Source organism: Pempheris klunzingeri, chromosome 18 (genome assembly GCF_042242105.1).
Source record: "Pempheris klunzingeri isolate RE-2024b chromosome 18, fPemKlu1.hap1, whole genome shotgun sequence".
Lineage (NCBI taxonomy): Eukaryota > Metazoa > Chordata > Actinopteri > Acropomatiformes > Pempheridae > Pempheris > Pempheris klunzingeri.
In genome coordinates, this window is record NC_092029.1 from 4,493,317 (window position 1) to 4,509,094 (window position 15,778).

Genomic DNA, 15,778 nt, shown 5'->3' on the forward strand with positions numbered 1-15,778 from the left:
AATGATCTCCACGTACACCTCAACAATTAAGCCACCAGCAAGGCAATTACAGATCGGCAATATAGCAGTGGGACACTGATATATTGCCAGGCTTTAACCTTTTGGCTAGCAGACAGATTACACTTATTAAGCCACAGTGTTATTGGACCAATAAAAATCGTTGTGCGGCCATACCAGCCCACATAACTGCAGAGTGGACATTTCTTCTTGCTGGAGGACTGTGCAGGAAGAGGCGCTGATGAGAGAGGTGTTTGAGAGGAGAGCAGAGGAGAGGTCAGGCAAATCTCTGCACACTGATGACACTGAATTCATCCCCTGGCTTCTGGCTTACATAGCGTACATTCTGTGTTCTGACCCCAGACACATAAACTGACTGTATTTTTATTGGCCCACCGCTTTGGTCCAGAGTGAAACATCTCAACAACTGTTTGAAGGAAATTTGGTACGGATGTGCGTGCCCCTCCCCAGGATGAATTTGTAACAACTCTGGTGATTAAACTGACTCAAAATCTGAATTTGTTAAATACTTCCATATGATCAAATACCTGCAAAACACACATATTCCCAGCAGCTGCAGCTATATTCTGCTTACTATAACACGTTAGCATGATAACACCCTGGCCAAAGATAGTGAACATGGAAAACATTAGCACTGTCAGAGAGTGTGAAGAGCAATTTAAGGTGTCCCTGCTTCCAGATCCACAGACAGCCTTATGTGACTCACAGTTGGAGTCCATCAATGGCTTGGAACAGCATGAAACTCTCCTGGTTGAATCATCATTACAAAAGGTGACTGCGTTAGAAAATATCCGCCTCTGTGATTAAAGGTCGAAGGTACAAACTTTGGGAGAGACATTAACTTTGACTCCAAAAGTGCATCTCAGCGAGAATCATCCAATCACTGAGCTCTAAATTCTGATTTCTCAGGGACAACTAAAACTGGTGGCCACGACATAAACTTAATGGATACATATTTATTAATAGAGCACTATTACAGCCAGGAATACACACCGTGTAGTGTGTTGGGAGGGGCCCCCTGCTAACTGTTATTAACACCACCGAACGACGTGCAGCTCGTCCGTCACTCGCTGCAGTAAATTCAAGAAGAGATAAAGAAAGAAAGACTGGAGGCAGCAGACAGGCTGTATTGTAGCCAACCTAAACATTTCAAGCATCAGTAACGTAACTGGTCTCAGATAGCTAACTGTTAGCAACGACTAGGTGATACTTACATACTCCTTATGCAGTGTGCCTGCTTTCTCCAGCTTAATATAACATAACCTCAAGTTGTGCTATTTAGGTATGTAAAATCTAGGCCTTGTCCTTAGACACTAAATGAGGCTTTGGGGAATTTGAATGGGCACTGCACTAGTTACTTTAGCTGAAGTAGTTTTGTGTTTCTTTGCTGAGTAACATTGAGGATACTGCTTAATGAGAGACTGTGAATTATATATTTTTTTCCGCTGTGCACATAATCACATAGATTCTTGTTGGAATATGATGTTAATACAGGGAATTTTTGCAGCAAGACTCATATTGATGTAAAACAGATTTTTCTGCTCAAAACCAGCTTTCATGTGTGTGCCTGGATTTTGAAAGTGTTGTTAGACAAATAAGTCGCCATAAATCACTGTGCTTTGGGCTAGTGATTTTGCTGGATTGAAACAAACTGAAAACTGTTTACTTGCTTCCTTTCAGAGAACTATATTCTTCTAAACAATCACGAGCCAGATCCATTCTATGTCTCCACAGAAACAAACACAGTCTGCCAAACCACAAGTTACAGTTAATCTACTGTGACACGAACTTGTTTGCTTACTCACATAAAGCTATCAGCTGAAACGCGAGGTGACAGGATGACGGGAGAGAAATCACTTTAAATTGGGCGGATGAATGCTGAATACATGCACACGGAGGGAAAAAAAACCCCTGCAAGAACAATGGGTGAGCGAGTTACGCACCGATGAAAAAATGAAGAGAAACAGATTGAAAGAGAAAAGATGGAAATAAACTAGCAAGTTTTTCTGCAGTAATAAAGACAGATTAATTCAAAGCCATGTGCTGCTGCTGAGGTCCTTAATTAACTGCTTAGAAGCGACGTTACTAGTTTGACAGCAGCTCCTTTTTCTTTCTTCTTTGTGGTCCTCCTCCTCTTTTTCTACCCACAGATATTTCACACCCGCATATGTTCTGTTACTTGAAACATCTTGGAATATATAAAGAACGTAATATCTGAAATATCCAGGGAACAGGTGGTTATGACAATTCTGCACAATGAAAAAAAACCCATCTCTTGTTCTCAGTTGCATCATTATGCAAAGTGTGTTTTACTTAGATAAAATTCCCAGGTCTTTTATAGACTTTGTTCACAGCCAGAAGGAGAGATAATTAGAATGTTAATTCTGTTCATTTTTTAAAGTCAATTACATAAGACATCAGTCTGCAGACATCATTCTCTACATTACTTTTTTTAGGGCTTCATCAACAATTTCTTTAAGGTTATTCCAATCATTTTCTCCAGACTGATCATTAAAACTTCCCTCTGTTTAATTTTCTGAAAATTCAGGAATATGAATGTGGAACTTGAGAGCCATATCTTGTGTGAAGAATAGAGCAAAATTAACCTTTTATTGTTTGACAAAACTGATTTTTAAAAAATTTAAATTAAAAACCTACGGCAAGGCATTGGCTTTATGGAGCACACTTATTTGAGGCAAGAAGCAGTTTTCTTCACTTGAAAAGCTTAAAATACTGTTTTTTCAACCACAATTCATCAGCAGAAAGGTAACAAATAGACACACATGGTTTCTTTTTGATGAGAAAATTGCAGATTATGATATTTGACAAGGGCATAAATACATGCAACAGCAGCGTGACACGCAGTAACAACAATATAACATACTTTTAAAGTAAACGTCACAACTGCTACATTTTGAATACCATATAATATTGATATGGTATTCTAAATGTTAACCATACATAACCAGGATGTTCTTTACATGTGCAGCAGTACTCTCCCACACCTGGAATCAAATAAAGGCAAAAATGTACTGCAGAAATGTCCTCAATGACGGAGATTTATCTTCAGCTTGTTCCTCCAGTTACACAGGTTGAGAGCTGCCTCGGGGATCTAGTTGTGTTGTGATTTATAACCTCGAACAAGGCAAACACACAAAAGCACACATGTAAACCACAGCTTTACCTGCACACACCCGTGGGAATAAAAGATGGCTGAACTGCAACAGCAGATCTTATGGAAAGCCACGTGGGAATACAATGCATGTTCATGAGCATAAGCATACACATGTAGAGCCATACATAGCTTTATAACAATCTAACAAAGAGCAGGTACAAGTTTTATTTATTTATTTGACTGAAATCACAGACATATGAGGTACAATTACCATGAATCACCTATTATGATATTAATGCCACTTTAACTTTGGGGTTATTATGACTTCTTTTACTTAATGTCTTACAGGTTATTAGTGGCCCAACAAGCTTTGTCCAATTTCTGGCTGCCATTTTTTCTGATCGTGGGATATTTTGGATTCTGAAAATATTCACCTTCAACTGCTGGACGCTGGACAGCCACTGTACCAACTCTATATGGCTTTTGAATGACATTTAGTTTTTAGAAAATTACTGAGTAATGTTAAGAATATCGTTTGATAGTTTATCGCATGATTTAATGATTATGACCTAAATTGGTCCGTTTCTATAGAAAGCCAACATTGCTTTGCAGTTTACTTTTTCTTTCTTTGGTTTCCCTTTCTGAGAAGGAAGAAGTGTCACCTACACTTATGTTGAAATACACTGATATAACTTAAGTTAGAAGAGGAAAAAAACCCTTACCTTCAGTATAGAATAACAAACATCAGAAGAAAACATTATTATCATTATATATTAGCAGTATGAAATTCATGAAATATGCACATCCAGACTTCCCCATGACAGTACATTCAGAGACCTACCCGGCTTAATGCATAATTTGAGCGGAAGCAGAGGATTCACTGCTCAAGGTCATGGTTTCAGTGAGTGCACACATGCATGGTAAAGGTTTTTATGCTGACCACAATTAGAATTTTTATCATAGTTGGGAAAACAACACAACCAAACTGTGGACGTCCAAATAACGCTCCAGTTTATTTTTCTAGTTTAGTATTTAGCTTTTAAAACTAACCCTGTGATTGACTGGCAGTTTATCCAGGATGCACCTCGTCTCAGGATTGGCTCAGGGCCCCCCGCTCGTTACCTTTAAGGATAAGAGGTATAGACAATAAATGAATGGCTTTTAAATCTGAGAACTGAGCACTCCAGAACAAAACAAGCGTATCTATTTATCTATCTAACGTGCTGGTTGAGCTGGGAAATACTGTAATAGTTTTGGTCAATCAAGATGTGCAACAGTCACAAAAAAAGAACCGTCGCAAACACAGATAATGAGAGAGCTCCGTGTAGCCCTCTCTGGCTCCGTCGTGGAAGCTAAGCTATTGATTACAGCTCTGTGGGAGAGCATTGATTTTTAACTCAGAGCGAGCGAGTGAGTGAGTGAGAGGACAGAATGCACTCAGCAGACGGAGGGAGGGTTCAACTTCAACAGCAAAGGCATAGAGGATGGAAATAGGGTCAGGCCAGACTGAGTGATTACACCGCTTACTTCTCCTAATCATGTTGACTATACCACTACCTTTTAGGCTCCTATTTACAGATCCTTGTCTAATGTGTAGTGATAATGGCAAGACTTCTTCCCGTGAACAGATTTTGTGTGACTTAGTTACATCTTTTACACATTCATTGCCAAAAGGTGCCTCGTTTGTTAACGTCTGCAGCCATGTTAGCAGCTCTGTGAGGCCGTACTTATGCACAACAATGCTTTGAGCTAAATGCCAGCATCAGCATTCTAACACACGCTAAGATGCTGATGCTAAGTAGTATAATCTTTATGCTGGCGATGTTAGGATTGTCATTAGTTTTGCAGGTGGTGTCAGCTGAAAAGTTCGCAGAACACCAAAGTTATTACACTTTATCCTGAGTGGAGCATGAATGTAAATTTTATCCAATAGGTGCTGGAGGAGAAGTCAGAGGATAACCTATTCCAGCAACCAACCAACCAACCCTAGAACCTAAAATATATGCAAATATGTGTTGTTGTTTTTTTTTAAATGACGCCCCATGAAAGGGCAAAGGTCGCTTCAGGCGGGTTTTTCAGTGTTTTTAAATACAATGCTACTGTATTTCCTGGCTACATATACCTGGTTCATCCACCTGGATGTGCCTGAACTGTGTGAAAACCTTTCCGTGCTCTAAATTTCAGTTTCAGTTTGAGTTCAGCAGGATTTAAAAGGATCTCAGCAGGGCAAATGTTCACTGACAGTAGAGCTGAGATCTGTGATTAAAAGAAGGTTTTCTCTAGACACCTCTGGCCTGCTGCTCCAAACCAAGACAAAGAAAAAAAAGACATAGTGTAACATTGTTTTGCCCCAAAAGAAGCACTTTTCCCCGACAGATCGCCTCTTTTCAATGTATCCTCCGGAGTAAGTGATGAGTTTGTGAGTGAGCTGCCTAGATGGATGGATTGGTGGAGGCAGTGAAGATAGCCGAGAGAAATATTGTTTGATGACCCTGGAGAAGATAAGAGCAGCCCAGAAGCTATCAAATGATGGCTTTCTGAGCTCCAAACCAACAGCCTGCATGCTGGGATATATACTGTAGATAGATATGTGTGTCTGCGTGTGTGTGTGTGTGTGATAGCGAGAGAGAGAGAGAGAGAGAGAGAGAAAATCAGGGATCAAAATGAGAGGGTGGATGTCGTTGGCAGTCAGCTAACTGGATTAGCATGTGTAATAACACCAGCAAAGGTTAATGTTTACAGATGCAGAGGCTAATGTAGGGCAGTGCTACATGATAGAAAGGACGGGTCAATGGGACTGGTTGGTCAAACTAAATGGCTTGTGGTCACAGCCTGAGATTTTCTATAATGGATGTGTACGAGCAGTCAACATGAACATATAGAGGATGTCCGTTTAATTTGCTAGGAATGAACAAAAAGTGTCGGACCAACAGAAATCTTGACTTTTTCACCCTTAGTTCTTGTTCTAGTATTTAAGTATGGAAAACACAAAACGTCCTAATCACAAAACAGAGTAAATCACATTGGTTGAAAAGATATTGTGGTTGCTCTTGTGTCTGTGGGAAAAATTGATGATGTTGCTTAAGTTTATTTCATTGATTAGGGAGCTATTGGGAGTAGGAGATCTGAGGGGGAGTAAGGGGTTGGTGCCGTCCCATCTTAGCATTTATGACCAAAATGCTTCCCCCTGTGTTCAGGGCTGTCCAGATGCTACGTCTTTTGTGCACCAAATTAATGTTTTTCAATGGAAATGAATGACAATCACACTCAGAACCTAAAGCGACACCATCACGGTGTGCATTTGTCGCAACACTGCATTACTGCTGATTATGATTATACCAAGCTCTCACTATTTTGACACTAGCAAAAGGAACAACATCAGGAGACACATCAGCTCACACCTTGGGATAACTCACGAGCAGGATTTTTGAAAGCTAATGCCAGCGAGCTAATTTGGTTTGTTGTAACACCTGCTCTAGCGTCTCTTTTTGCTAGGATACATATGTCTGGTTTTGGCTTCCTAGTAATGACAGGTGTGACAATAGCAAGACCTTCCAAGCACCTTCGATAAAAGGATGAAAGTGGCACAACTGGCGTTTTCCACTTTTTAGACATAATATCTGAGTGGCTCCTAACTGTGCTGTGTATTGATAAGTCCACTGTAGTGCTGGAGAAGCAGACGAGTTTGAAATATCATCTTTTTCTCTCAGTCCTCTCCGTCTGTCAGTTTCTTCTTGGGCCACTTACGTGCTCTTAACTGTATACTATAAATACTCAATCCTGTACGATATTACAGCCTGTATGTTCTGTAATGTCGTGTCATCTTCATGATCAAAGCGACAAGTCGCAACGTGTGGTCGTGGAAGCGCGAGTGGATCACAGAGACACACTGCTGCATGTAATATTCCTATGACATTATAGGAAGGGGGTGTTGGTAGGGGGTGGTGGAGTGCTTCCACTGGGCCCCCCTTGTTAAAATTTAACAAATCACCCACTGAATATATGCTTCCTATTCCCCCACTTGTGCGGCTTATATTTTCATGTCAGGCACTGATGTGATGTTGCTGTAGTTACCCAAAACTGCTCTACAACAAATCAGATGGGGACTATTGTGTTCCAATCAAACCGTTCTAAATACGAAATGGAAAATAAATTGAAGAGTGAAGAGAATCTCTCATGTCATTTTGCACAATCAATATATAATTGGTCAATTTAACAGCAACATTCATCCAAGCTGTCCCACGTCTGTGCTGATGTACTGGTCACAGAGGCAGCTTAAATAAAAATCAGACATTTGCTTTTTCTGTTTTAACATCGGCAGCCCGGCCGGGTGTCATTCACCTGTGCCATGATCCATGTCCTTTAAAAATGAAGTGTGAAATTCACCTGTGAATGTAAGTGCCTACATTTATTGACAATTAGCATGAAATGAATATTTGACGATGCATTTAATTTGTAATTAACTTCGCCTTCATGTACAAACTCATTTTTGTTTGACTTCAGTGGCAGGAGAAGAAATGCCAGTTTTCCTTCAGCTACCACACACTGTTCAGCAGTACAGACACAAAATGACCATAATATGTACATTTATTTGTTTGTCTAACTTGGTGAAGCAATAATATTGGTTTTTGAAGTTCAGACTAGTTTGTAATTCTACAAAATTCTAAAAAGTGTACATTTCACAGTGCACAGTGCACCGATTGCTGTGGTTTCATTGGAATGAACTGATTTCATTGTGAAGTTTTCCCTGTTTTTCGAAACTGGTGTCCAGACTTTAATGCATAATTACAAAACCAGTTGTGGAAACTGAAAACTTTGAATCCAAGTCATTAGGATTCATCCCCTGGTAACCATGAATGCCTTTAGTGAATGTAATGGTACTGGTAATCCATTTGGTGTTGTTCATACACTTATTTCAGTCAGCGACCAAAGTATTCACGAAAGTATTAACTAACTTTCCACCAAGACCAAAAACACCAGACAGTACCGCTTCTAATAACACCAATATTGTACAATATTAATGTTGCATAATAATCCAGCACACCTTCCTCCTCTTATGCCATTTACACTACCACAGACTGCTCACAGACCTTGTAAACAGACATTAAAGTTAAACCAGTCATACTTTTCATCATCATTGACCAGTGGATTCAAAGTTTTCTGAATTCAGAGACAAAATTTCTCGCTCAAAAGCCGCTTTGCTTTGAATAAATGCAATTACTTTGGCTCTGAGACACTCTCTCAATTTGTCAGGCTGTGTGAGAACACGGCTATTGTTGAACTTAATCAATGTGGTTCGTGGCTTTCAGGAAATGATGGGGGGGGCGGTCGAGATGAATTGGCCTGACACACTCAATTTAGACCCCATCAGGAAGTCGTAAGTGTAAGCACGGGGAGAATTATTTCACAGCACTGTCTTCTCAAATTCAACTTGTTCATTAGGTGGTTCTGGATCATTTAACCTAAATAACTAATCCGTTTTTATAGCAAATGATGTTACGTCTTGTGGCACATTAAATCCTCCATTTGGTTACATTTTTTTCTTCTTAATTTGACTTTATTTGCTTTTCTTTGTTCTGTTTACGACTGTTTAGCTCAGTTGTTCATGGTAAACCAGAGACACACCCAGATGTCTGTGTTTTATATCTTTCCACTTGATAATTAGCTCATGATCTATTCGTCATTGAAGCATTAGAGTCTAAGACTGAGCTCCTCTGGCTCACTGGGTGACAATCCTCTCACCAAAGAATCACTTAACAGTTATCAGAGATAAAATCAGATATCTGCTCTACATTTATCTGCAGGGCAAATGTTCACAGGTTCTTTTTGTGACAGTTTTGTGAGATTACCGTGAGAAGTATCGTACTTCTGCTTATCTCTCACTAAGGTCAGGTATCATTTAGAAGTGACGTAGCCTGTGCACCTCTGTCACCTTAATTAATGGTTTTAAAGTTACCTAAGTGTTACTAAAATTAGGGTAATTTGATAAATGTAAATCTAATATTCACTCACTGTTTTAGTTCTGTTTTGGTCTCCACCAAGCCCTGAGGGAAATATCATGGCTGCTTAATACTTTCTTCGCCAGCCAGTCGCTAACCTAAAATATCATTTTGTACTGGGTTAGTAATGATGAGTGGTTTTTGTTGTTGTAATGCAGATGAAACATAATGAGGAAATGTTGTTAATTAATTCACCTGGCTTTTACAAAACTATTGAAAGCAACAGTAAAATCTTCACTGACAATGTATTTCATTTGTTTTCTGGCAAAATAACTGAAATGACGATCTGCCGAACTTTAGCCAAAGTGCTTTGGTTGCCTACACTTTATCAAACATTGCAGTTTGTACGCAGTAATTAGACTAACCACCTCAACGTCCTCCCTGTGAGTCCACATTTATGCACCACTCAAAGAAATATTGTCTGTGAACATAATCCAGGTAGTGATTATATTAGTCTGCAAAAAAAAATACCTATGAAAGAAAATTTGCTGTATATAAATGGAATTTCTAGGAAACTGAGGTTGATGGGAGCGTTGAGAAAGAACAAAAACAGTGAAGCTGTGGGTTGTAAAAACAAAACAATGAGCTAAAAGATGCTTGAAATCTCTGTAGAGCTGAGAGGAACTGCAGAGTTGGATGGTAATTCTCTGTGGGTTCATCATTGTACGCGGCTCCTTTCATAGCACACAGTCGTTACACCCATTGTTAATACAAAAATATTGATTATAGCAGCTTTACAGTTTATCATACTCAGGCCTGGAGGGAAAGCCAAAACTGGATGTGGATGCAGATCAAACAGCCAAAGCAAATACTCCAAAGCAGAATATTTGCACAGGGAAATGTCTGTCAACCGTGACACTGACACTAATTTTCTTCAGTAGGAGTTGAGAAAGACCTCCACAGTTATTCTCTCTACACCTTCCTGTATTTGCATCTAAACAGTTCTATATGCATGAAGGTGATTTATTCAGCAGCTATGATTGGTTTGCATATTAGCTTCAAGCTAAAGTTACATGGATATTAAGTGCATGTTAATATTTATGCTAATATTCATGCCTGTATTATTGGAGCTGAAATGCTGATTTCATCCCGTGTCATTAGATATCGAGATATCTGAACAATACGCTTAGTTGCACAACACTGTCACAAGGTAACCGTTGATGTTGTAGTTGGCCAAATGATAAGAGGGCTGAGAAAGAATGGAGGAAGTCGGCTCAGGGAAAGCAGCCACTCAACACTGAAATATCAGCCAAACCATTTCACATTCAATCTCCTATAACTATTTTTTCTGTATCATTTGTTAAAGTTGGACGTAAGCATGGTTTTAGGGACAATAAAACTTATCTTGGGTTTTATATAACCAGCATTATAATGTAACATAATTTAGTTTGTTATTCAGATTCATAGTGAAAAGTGTGTGTGTGTGTGTGTGTGTGTGTGTGTGTGTTAGGGCATACTACTTTTATATAGTGTAGTATGCCAACTCCAGGATGAGGACTGGCAGGAACTGGCAGGAAAAATTCTAATCCCGTTAGGGAGAAAGACAAATATGTGGTCGGGAATTTTTATCAGCTCATTCTTATGGCTCACATTTTCATTAAATGCCTCCTTAATATACCAGACACACTGTGGCTGCTGCAATTTCATATTTAGCTTTAAGACTTTTTATGAGGTGCAAATATTAAATACACTATACATTCCCTGTTTTCAATATATCCAGTACATATTGAAAATTTAGAAATTATACTTGAAACCAAACAATAGGAAATTGTGTACACAGAGCGTGACAGCACAGCAAGGATGAAATTGCTTTTAGGAGCCTGGCATGGTGACTTAAACAGAAGGACAAAAAAAGGAAAAGAAAGTAAGGAAGACAGAAAGACGGGCAGAAAGACAGACAGGAGGAAATAAGAAAATAAGGAAAGAAAACAAAGACGCCCATGACAGTAAAATTGGTGAGTATGCGTCAGTGTATGTTTCCCGCTGAGGCTCGGCGTCAGGCAGCCTGAGCCGCTTGACGGATGGGGCTTTTAATTGACTCTGTCGACGTGGGACGAGCGTCGGCCAATCGTCAGAAGAGCTGATGCAAAACAACCGAGGGCTTTTGTTTCCAACAGAAGGGCCTCCATTAGACCAGATAATAGGCCAAGCTGTTGATATCTCTCTGCCCTCCATTGTGTCTGCTGAAGGTAGACACACTATCTCTCACACCCATCCAGATGTTTTTCATTTGGCTCTCCTATCATTCCTCTTGATGTATCTGCTGCCTGAGTGCGTCAGTTAACTTTGGCCCTGTTTTCTCATGTATTTGTCTAACAAAGCTCAAACGCTAAAAAAAAAAACAACAAGTTAAAGCGAGCTACAGCATCCTCTGGTCATGCTGTGTTTATATGTACAGTACATGTTCTCCATTGCTTTGGTGAAAAGAGAATACAGAACTATGTTTACTAATCAAGTCCTTTCTTTGAATTAATACTGTGCAAAAAAATCAAAGCAACACTTTGAAACAATGCCTTTTTTTCCCTTTAGCCATAGAAGCCTATGTTAGAGGCATGCCTTTATTTACATTCTGCCTGTTTAATAAAACTATGTGATCATATTTCAGTAAGACACTTTGATGATCCGATTCAGTTCACTTTGTTCACTTATTTAACAAAACAGTAGGAAAGGGGGTGTATAACTTTTTCACACAGTACATACAAAAGTTAGCGACTATGATCAGTGCTTACACATCCCTCTTGGTTATGTGCTTGATATAAAAACCATATAGCATTAACTGAAGCGGCAGTAAGAAGCATTTTAAATGACTGCGGGTTTTGTGAAAGAGACAGCTAATGTTGTCAAACCTGCAGGGAATCACTCTGCAATTCCCCTCAGTTCTGTTGAACCATTTAGTGCCTTTCAGCTCATTGTTTTGGTTCTCTGTCACATCTTCACAGCTCACATAAGTCAGCCTACCCAGTACCAAATGGCAAGACGAACAAGAGCGCAAATAACCAGAACATTTAGAGTTCACATATACCGAATACCAACAAAACAAGAAATCGGAAAATGTTCATTAGTTCCTCAGAAGCTGATCCATGGTGCAAAGTGGTGTCTGTAGATAGAGCTCAGAATAACTAAATCCATGGAAATCAGGCATGATACATAATACAGTCAGACAGAAGTTAGTATACAGCCACAATGGGCCGCTGAGCTGTCATTAAAGTGGAACTCCCCTGGTTTTACCCAGCAAAGTGTGTTCACAGATGTTAGGAAGCACTACTGTATATGTGAACAGGTTCTGTAAAGCCTTAAGTGGCTCCACACTGAGCTGCACAAAGTCTGATAGGTGCACTAAAGTGATGTCACCTGAGTCGGGGCTGGTTGGGTACAAGTTTGAAAATGAAAAAAACTGTGGAGTTGGACGTTTGTAGCCGTCTCCTCGTGTCGACTTGAAACTCGTGGCTCGAGGTTACATTTCCTGTTTACCAGCACAACACACCTGAATCTTCTACTGAGCTGCCAGTGATTGATTTGCATCATGGGTAATGTAGGTGCCAGGTTTTGCTGCATTATTTGAATTCTTTTTAAAAACTGTCCATCACGGCCGAGAGAATATTATTGGAGTACAAAGCTAAATCGCTGGAGTCGCCTTTAGCGGCTGCAAAGCGATCACAGAGGTGTGTACCTGTGTGTGTGTGTCTGTCTCAGTTTATGAGACGACCAGTCTTGTGTCCTTCATGGCGGCAAATGTTTAATAACCGTTTTGTATAATTTCCCAGTGGATGTCAGGGTTTACACAACAGAGGTCTGCACTGATATAATGAGTGGGGGAGACGTCTCTCCTGTCCTCATGCGTCCTTGTTGCTAGAACTCCCACTAAATCCTGTTTTTGAGTGATGTCTCTATAGACAGGTTTTTCAGCTGTGAGGCCGGAGTGCAACCGGCTTTCATAAACACCTTTTCCAGAAATCTGAGTTTAGTTTTACAGTTGTATTACAATGATACTTTGCTTTGGTTGACCGACGCCCTTTTATTAAATCAAATGATGCCACTTTCACCTGGCTTCCCACCAGTGGAGCTCTGCAGTAGGAGCACAATCCACTCTTTTACCACTCTTACAAACTGACTGACATGTGTAGTAGATTTACAGAGTGGGTGCTGATTAAAGTTGCTGGCATTTGCAGTCTTGTTTACATGTGTAACAATTCTTATGTAGTGGAGCAAGGAGTTGTATATAATGTTGGTAATAATGAATTTACATGAATTCTTCCTGAGGTGTTTTGATGTTAATTTCTGTGTTGCCCTCTGACTACAGTATTTTCAAAGTCCGTACTGATGAATTGCTGCAGCATGTACCACTGGAGTGCTACAAGTCAAGATATATCTGGGTAAGAATTGGATATATTGGGAATGACATTTAAATCACTGTTAGAGAGGACCTTCAGGGTATTTTAAGCAGAAATTAGCAAAGGAACAAAGAGGATTATTCTGTTAATAATGTGTAGAGTGAATCACAGGATATGGAAAAAAAAAAAGATGTTCAGCATCAATTAAGAATGTGCTAGTGCCAAGTGACAGCGTTTTGAAGCGAATCTGTACTGAAGTTGGAATCTGAATAAACCTCCAGAGCTCGACTCCCTCGGCACTGACTGGATCTGTGAAATTCACTGCCTTTATTATTTCCCAGTCACATGTGTGCGCTTATTGTTCACTGCTGAAATGATCAATGAGAACAATTGTAAACTCATGTTATATTTATGGACCATATGATTTCACACCTACAGTCTATAATATTAGTCTAATACTACTACTACTACTACTACTACTAATACTCTATAGTGTTTTTTATTATTAGAATAAAAAGATATACTGAGTGTTTGAGTCATAATTGTCTACAAGGGATTTAAAAGGAAACTAAGTGGGCCACAACTCCAACCAAAAACGACAATACTGTTAAAAATATCCACCTGCCGAGTCCCACAAAATGATATCAAAGTGATGTGAGGATTGATATTAGACATATGACTAAATTATTTTCGATACTAACTAACAAATGAGAGTTTATAGGTAATTCTAAAATCAAATGCATGAAATTCATGAATGAACGGATGAAATAGATTCTGACCAATATTGTTCACCTGATACTAAATTCTTCATTATTTTGTTTTTCGAACACTAAATTGATGCAATTCTGACTTAATTTTAATGCTTTTCCCTCTCTAACAAACCGTCTTTAGGGAGCGTACAGACACTGCTTTGCAGTGCATGTTTATTAGGTAACAGCCAACAGTTTCATTAGTGGTTTGACTAACAGGAAATAATTTACAGCTTATAAACTCTAGCAGTGATCCTAACCTTTTTTGGAGGACAAATGGGCACAGGAATGGTGCTCTTTGCAGGATACACTGACAATTGCTCCAATCTTGTTTACATGTGTACAAATTCCTCTGTATCATGTTCTATAACAAGCAAACAACAGCAGTGCAATGCAGAATAGAATAGAATACTGTATTATAACAGTGTTTTGTTTTGTTATTTTGCGGTTTGATAGCTTGACCATGACGTCTTGATGTTGGTTGCATATGATTTAGGTGCCTGCAATGGATGTTACATAATTTTTCCATAACAACAACACCTACAACATCCACCCACCCTCCCCCATACTGTCTCTAAAACTGTCTCTAACACAGTGTCATGGAGCAAAGAGTTGTTAGCCATATTGACAGCTTCTGCCACATTGTCGGCCGTTTGTTTCTGGGGTGTTTTGATATTAATTTTTGTGTTACCCTCTGATTACAGCAATTTCAAAGTCTCCCATATTGATGGATTGCTGCGGTATGTCCCACTGGAGTGCCACAAGTCAAGATAAATCTGTATAAGAAATGGATATATTGGGAATGACATTTAAATCACCGTTGGAGAAATCAGCAAAGGAACAAAGAGGATTGTTCTGTTATTAATGTGTAGAGGGAATCACAAGATGTGGAAAAAAAAGATGTTCAGTTAAGAATGTGCTAGAGCCAAGTGACAGCGTGTTGAAGCGTATCTGTACTGAAGTTTGAAAATGGATAATAGCAGTGGTCCTGGCCTTGTTTGGAGAACAAATGGACACAGGAGTGATGCTCTCAGGTTCAAATACATTCATACGTCTGTTGATATTGTATGTAGCTCATTGTTTTTTTTCATTGTTTAATGTACATAGAAATTACTACTTCATGAGTGCCAATAAATTTAGTGCCGAAATGTAATTATAGCTTTTGGGCATTACCAGGTCATGAGAAATGTAATTTTAGAGAGTAAACACAGTAACAGAACACAAGAGAGAACAGAGCAGAGCAGAGGGAACATTTAAGCCAGCATTATGCAATCACACTCACACAAGAGATGGTGCACAGTCAAGGAATTAGTCCCTCAAATTTATTTATTCATTTCCTTCAAAGAGGCAATTTAACGCATGACTTAATCCATCTTTGTGATGCCGCTGAAATGCCTGCTGCCCTGCATGACACGAGCTGCATATTTGGGCCACAGATAAATACCCGGAGCCAGAACTATTGGCTCGCTGAAAAACAGACAAGAGCAGCAGCAGAGGAAGGGGGAGGAGGTGGGGGCGCAGATGCTAAGCCTGGCAATCTCGCTTTCAATCTGCAGCCGTATATTG